Below are 7,660 nucleotides of genomic sequence, written 5' to 3' on the forward strand. Positions count from 1 at the left end.
ATTCAGAGAATAGTACTCGGAAATTTTAAATTTGTTTGGTTGTTTTGTCTTAGTTTTTGTTGAATTTATAGATGAAACTTGTTTGAATTTTTTATTCAAATTTGGAAAAGTAAATCCATGATATTAAATTCACCAACCCTATGATTGTGTATACTCTGTATCTGGTAAAAAAATAATTTAATACATTCTAATTAAAAGAGACATTTTAATTGTGTATAAAATAAATTCAAACCATTGGAATACTAATTAAAATAGATACATTTTAATTTTAATTTGGAATTTTAAATTAGAATCAATTCAAACCACTGGGCTCTAGATTTAATTAAATTACAGAGATTCCCAATTTATTCGTGCAAAACAATATATTCTATGTATAATTTATAGTGTAGAAATCCAGAAAAATAAAATGGAGTAAATTTCAAAAAAAGTAAAGATATTATTATTTTGGGTTAAGGTGCAAAAATATCTCTAACGTTTTGGATCAGGAGCAATTTTACCCCTAACGTCTAAAATGGTGCAATTTTGCCCCTAACGTTTGTAGCCAAGAGCAATTTTACCCCTAACGTTGGTAATTTGGGTCAATTTTAAACACTATTATAAAACACATATATTTTTATTCATTATTTTGCACAAATTGCATATCAATTCATAATTGTAAATAAAAATTAAAATCTGATATTTAGTGTGATTTCCTCTATAATTTATAGTGTAAGAATCGGGCCCAGTCCATCTAAAATATGGAGGATTAGGATTCTTGTTTTATAGTGTAATTAAAGGTTATAAATAGAAATTTGACTAACCTTGACCGCATATGAGAATAAGAATTAATATATAATATACAAATTTACAATATAGCTGCCAAAATGTCAATGTTAGATATATACATGATGTTAGAGGGGTTAAGGTGTAAAAATATCAATAACGTTTTGGGTCAGGAGCAATTTTACCCCTAACGTTTAAAATGGTATAATTTTACCTCTAAGTATGTATCCAACAACAATTTTACCCATACGTTGATAATTTGGATCAATTTCAAACACTATTATAAAATACAGATATTTTTGTTCCTTATTTTGCACTAATTATATATCAATTTGTTCTAAAAAAAGGACTTCATATTTTTTGTAATTTAATAATAACATTGGAGATTAATATTTATAAATTCAGTGAATTTTTTGAATTTTTTTTTGGCTAATTCGTATAAAAGACAATATATTTTTTATTTATTTTTCTCACATCGCAACATATGTTTGTGATTTATTACTGATAAAATGACGCACGTGTGAAGTGTAGATGACAAGATTCATGACCGAGCAGACGGTTTGATGAATTATTTCTCAAATTGACCCAAATTGTCAACGTTAGGGGTAAAATTGCTCTTGTGATGCGGGGCATCTTTCCCTAGGATCGAGTCCGAACGAGGGAAGTCGGAGGAAGAACCAAGCACTACAAGAAAACAGCTTGTTAGCTACCGCAATTCTGGTAGCTAATTCGGTAGCTAAAGTGGTTTACCGACTGAATTTCACTGTTTACCGACCAAACACATTCAGTCGGTAAGTGCCTAGTCGCTGGACAATCGCCGACTATTTTTTTATAATAGTCGCAGACTACAGCGACCATATTATTTAGTCGCTGTTCAGTCGCAATGTTACCGACCAAATTTTGCGACTACAAAAAGTCGCTAATGGGCTAGGTGAAACATAAGCTGGTCGATTTACCGACGCAATTCCGACAGAAATGTTGTCGGCATTTACTCGACGAAATTTTTCCTATTGCATTGTGCTGGATAATTTATTTATTTAATTGGTAATTATAAATTTTATAAATACTATTATTTGTAATTACAATTATATACATATTTTAACCTTTCACAATAAATTAATCACAATATTCATAAAAACTAGAAATATATTTAGAAATAATTATATTTTTAATGCAAGTAGGGAAAAAGCCAACACCGGATATCCCAACTAGATTGGCAACCCAGAACCAATGACCCCGAATTTATTTAAGTAAAGAAAGAATACAAATACAATAAGTTCAGCCCGAACGGGCAAAAAAATACCTAACTACATAAACCTATAATTACCAACACCATTAATATCATCATTGATCAAAACATTGCAAATTCTACATCAAGCCACCGTTTATGCCATCCGAAACTCCAAGCCTTATTGGCCTCACACATAGCACTTCAGCCACGAACACAAATGCCCGTTGCAAACAATCACAACATCATAAATTTCACCATCAAAGTAAAATTCACAATCATCACCTCTCTTCTTCAATAAAGAGTATATGCCGACGGGGAAATGCAAAATTTCACAGGCTAGCAATAATCTGTCAAAAAAAGGATTGCACATCTACTCTTCTACAAGTATTAAAAGAGTTATTTCAGACCTCAACCACTGAACCTTTTCATCGTCCAACAATAAGACAATTGTTGAATAACCTCTTAACCTGTAATAAGATATTACAAAATAGTCAGAAACTTATTCAACCTTATAAACCCTGAATTCAACAAAATATAGAAATAAAATGATATTAAGGAACGAAAACAGAAGCAAAACTTGTTTAAGTTCAGCTGTGGTGACCACGTCAAAATCTTTAGGTTCTTTGTCAAGAAGAAAATCCCACACGCATCCACCAACCCAGTTAGCCTGAAACCCTGTAATTTATAGCAAAAACAGCCCACATTATCACGAAACGACACAGACCATTACTTTGGCTTTTGTCCAGCCATCAGCAGCTTCAGTATTTGCTGCTTCTGGTTGGGCCCAACTACCTCCTGTATTACCCCAACTTTCAGTAGGCTTCTTAGCTGCAGAATCTAAGCTTTTCCATCCTAAATTGCCTCCGCTTGAATGGTCTTCCATAATAGCTTTACCCCAAGAATCACCTTGAGCAGTACCTTTATTTTGGGCTTCTGTACTTCCCCAAGCATCGGCTTTATTTTCAGATTTCTGTTGACTCCAATCACTAACTTCATTCCAGTTATTCTCACCAGTATTTGCACTTTTATCTCATGAACCTGATTTTACATCACCTGCAGCCACGCTTCCCCAACTGTTGGATGGAATTTCAGAAACAGTTTTTCCTTTGTCCCAAGCTTCTACATCACCATTTGATGGACTTTCAGAATCAAATTTAGGTTTACCCTACCCTCCAGATCCACCACTGCTGGACCCTATGTTAGTGGCAGCTTTGTTCCAACAGTCTTCGCTCTCAGTATTAGCAACAACGTTTTCATTGGCTGCAGTTGCCCCCCAAGATGTGTTCTGACTTGAAGTTACCTTTCTCCCCCAAGAAGAATCCTCTGCATCAACATTAAATATATGTACATCATTGCAAAAAGCATGTTAACTTCCAAAAAGAATAACTTGAACATGTACCTTCCTTTGTACCATTGGAATCAGGTTGAAGCTGCAAAAATCACAAAAAGAGATAACTATGATTACAGCAGCAGCGCTACAAGAAAAAAACGATTTATGAAAATTCACAAGCAATACCTTGAAGCCTGAGGAAGAGAAGCTAGGCCACGAGGCACTGCAATTAAGTGCCAAAAACATCAGATTAGAGATAAAATGGAGTATCAAGATGACAAAAAGAAAGAGCCACATATTTGCAGTACAATGAAGACTATGTAATGCAAGTCACATGAGAAACACTTGTCAAAAGGAATCACAAGGAACCTGGTATTCAATAGGATAGTTATAATTCAATATGATAGATTTGGTTCAATATGATAGATTTGGTTCAAAAATCAAAATATGAACACCACTGTGCATAGGTATTTAACTACTTATAGCAAGTAGAGAGGTCAAAATGAAAAACTATATCAAGCAATGTACAAAACTAAAGTAGAGAGGCCAAATGGACAAATTATAGCAAGTGATGTTTAACCTTTTTCTCTAAAAAAAAAAAAAAAAAAACTATAACATCCCCTGATAAAGCTGGAAATTTCATATCACATTCTTAACAAAACAAGGATTTTCATAACCAAGTTGAAAGTCAATAAACTAAATATGGGTAGAAGGTTGTAATCAAATACAATAAACAGCAAGTTGAAGGAAGCAAAGAGCATATTGTTGGATCAAATAAATAAACTTTCAGAGGTACAGAGGAAGAGTATAATTGCTGGAAGAAATTCTCTTCTGATTCTCTTGCCTTACTACTTTGTATTGATAGGTATTTATAGATTACAAACATGACTCTTAGTAAACCACATTAACTCTAAATACAGATACAAACACAGGTACAGAAATGACTCTTGGATAATCCACTGAATCAAATTAAAGACTCTATTAATTATAAGTTTATTATTTCAACACACCCCCTTAAACTTATAATTTTTATCCCTTAGTTACACCAAGAACAGTTCTTAATTTGCTACATTTTCGAACTTCATCGTTATTGACCTCTTCACTCCGAGCTTTCATCATTCCCATTATTATCTCCATCATTTTCTTCGAATTTGATTGTTATTGACCTTTTCACGGAGTATTCCATCATCGACATTATTATCTCCATCCTTTTCTTCTTCCTCATCATCATCGTCATCCCAATCATCTTCGTCAGTACCATGAGCATCACTATTATCACTGTCAACTGGTATTTTGGTGTTTGGATGTGGAACATAACTTGTAGTGCACCTTCTACATGACATTGACATAATACTACTCATGTCAATTACTCCGAGTTCTTTCACTCTTTCCTTTCTCTTTTCAACTTCCTTGACTTCTTTTTCAGATGCTTTTGATGACAATCCTTCGTTGGAAAATGTCTCCTTCAATTCCTTCATTAGCTTGACCTCACATTTGTTCTCAAGCACTTGCTTGATTTTATCAGAGGATTTCTCAATACCTTATGCACTTGTGTTGTCTTTTGCTTCTTCTTCCACATGCTTGCTCTGCTTCTCTTCTGATACTTTGATTTCTTTTTCAAGCCTATGCCTCTTCTTAGATACTTCCGAATTTTGCACATTTTTCTTCTCTGGTTTTACTTCTTCATGTTCATCCTGATTGTCGTCTCCGTCTGAAGACTCTGAATTCTCATCAGCCCATTGCAATACGTCATCTATATGATTGCTTATATATTTGTTGAATGGATCAAATGCAAATTTCTCAATTCCCATATCTTCCTCTAACAGTCGACAAAGACGGACCGTTGTAAGTTCCTCATAATTGGCTTTAATATAGGAAACTCTCTTCATCATGGCCTTGCTAATGTTGAACTTACTTGGAACTTCTTTCTTCTTACTGACTGGATCAGTTTCTGGCAAAAGATCCATACAGGAGAATCTTCAATTTTCTCCTTATCATCAGATACATGTCCTTGTACCTTAATTTCTCCTAAATCCTCATAATTCTCATCATCATCATTTTCTAAGGATTCCACCAAACATTGCATGACAAATTTCTTCTGTCCATCCAATGTATATTTCTCCAATCCCAATTCCTTCTCCAAAAACCTCCTGATCTCCTCAAAGGTCAAAGAATCAACTTGTTCTTTGATGTCATCTATGCATAAGCGCATAGCTTTCCAAATCTGGGACTTGGTCTTCCACGAATCAATGGCGATTTCTCTTTTCACCATTATTCTCAATTTTCAGGAGAATTTTTGTCTGGCTCTTGATACCAATTTGTTGGATCAAATAAATAAACATGACTCTTAGTAAACCACATTAACTCACTATAAATACAGATACAGACACAGGTACAGAAATGACTCTTGGATAATCCAGACTCTATTAATTATAAGTTTATTATTTCAACACATATACCCACCCAGCTATTAAATTGAACATAAATGCATATACTATTAGTTACAGCAATCTAATCTCCAAGGAAATCCAAGATGGGCAAAACAGAAAGAAAATTGAACAAGTTACCTTGCCTTTCTTTTTGGGTTGGGGCCGCAGGAACTTTTAATAAGGTGAGAATAGGAGGAAGAGAAACAAACTCTCCATTGAACATTTCTCTTGACTTGCTCTGTGTTAAGTCAATGTTGAGAGGGAAACTTCTCTTTTCCTTTCGTTTCGTTTCCCAGGATAGTTATAATTCAATATGATAGATTTGGTTCAAAAATCAAAATATGAACACCACTGTGCATAGGTATTTAACTACTAAAATCCATTAGAACCCAAACAGCTGTAAAAAAAATGCATGTAACTGCACGCCAACAAGGCCACGACTTCCACCAGTCAAAACGCCAATACAAATCACACCAAGGCCACAACTTTCACCAGTAAAAGCCCCAATACAAATCACACTTAAAATAGAACTTCCTAAAATTCATTGTTCTCTATTAAGATTTCCATAAGACGGACATCTATCTATTAGAAACCAAACAGCTTCAACAAAATGCATGTAAAAATAAGACGGACATCTTTCCCTCGCCTTAGGCCTTCACAATCTTTGATTCCTGGTTAAAAATAATGGCCATGTCCATCCATGCTTTTAACGAAATGTGCAGACAAAGACATGGGAAAGAGTTAGCCAAAATTTGCTTACCCAAAATTGTCATCTCCTGAGAAGCCTAGATAGTGAAGGCCGACTACTCTTCTCCTTGACCACTCCTTGTGATTTCACTGCGTGCTTAATTTTATCATCATCCTCACTTAAGTTACTAAGCCTGGACTCCATCGATGGTGTATTTTCGTTATGAATGGAGAAGGAGGCCGTATAGAAAGGAGAGGGATCAGGTAGGAGGTCTTAAAGCAGAGGAATTAGGCCGGAGAACAAGAGATGAGATGGGGCTTAGATCGAGATCGGAAACCAAAGAAGAGAGGAGAGGGGCTTAGGCCGAGATCGGAAAGCAGAGGAATTAGACCGGAGGAGAAGAGAGGAGAGGGGGCTTAGGTCAAGATCGGAAAGCAGAGAAGAGAGGAGAGGGGGCTAGGTCGAGATCGATAGCAGAGAGGAAAGGAGAGGGGGAGGCAATTAGGTTTTTCTCATGTTCTTTTTATATTTTTTTTTCTTTTTTCTTTTTCTTTTTACTGCAAAACACGGGCGCAAATATTTCCCCCAATTTTTGCGACTAGGTAAAACATTAGCGACCACACCGGTCGCTAATTAGCGACTGAATTATATCTGGTCGCAAAAAGCGATCGCAAACTAGCTGTTTTCTTGTAGTGAAGTGCGAGCAACAAGCGAGTAAAGAGGCCAAAACAATACAACACATCTGCTCAGACACGCCCCGCGTGTACTTGGACACGCTCCGTGTGTATTTGGGATTGATCCGGAGAAGGTCGGGAAGGTTACATATGTAGGGCTCGGATTGGGCACGCTCCGCGTGGAAGAAAACACGCCCTGCGTACTTGTGGGTTTGATCCGGAGAAGAGTTCAACAGCCAAAGTACGCCCCGCGTACTTTTAGATATGCCCCGTGTACTTGCACTTTTCAGGAACTTGCTCCTTACTCTAGCTTCCTGGTTATTTACACCTTTGGTCCCTCAGCTCCTCCCCCTCCTCCAAATCAACCCCCTCCACTTATCTTTACCTCATTTACCCATTATCTTTATGTTCTAATTAGCTAAGCTCTTTACCCTTTATGTAATTAGGCAAGTAGGGTTTTTTAGATGATATAAATTCATCTCTTTCTTGTAATTCTTCTTCAACTTTTTATCAATCAAATATTAAACCTTCTTTGTGAAGCTTGTT

The 7,660-nt window shown here is 35.7% G+C and overlaps 1 long non-coding RNA gene across 1 annotated transcript; it reads right to left on the reverse strand.

The window, feature by feature from the left end:
• Positions 1–1,975: 1,975 nt before the first annotated feature.
• LOC136227588 (uncharacterized) lies at positions 1,976–6,935 on the reverse strand. Its single transcript, XR_010688140.1, has 4 exons — positions 6,513–6,935; positions 3,510–3,546; positions 3,393–3,423; positions 1,976–3,316 (listed from the first exon to the last, which is right to left on the reverse strand). It is a non-coding gene; the product is annotated as an uncharacterized lncRNA (long non-coding RNA).
• Between the last annotated feature and the right edge of the window lie 725 nt (positions 6,936–7,660).

Source organism: Euphorbia lathyris, chromosome 4 (assembly GCF_963576675.1).
Source record: "Euphorbia lathyris chromosome 4, ddEupLath1.1, whole genome shotgun sequence".
Lineage (NCBI taxonomy): Eukaryota > Viridiplantae > Streptophyta > Magnoliopsida > Malpighiales > Euphorbiaceae > Euphorbia > Euphorbia lathyris.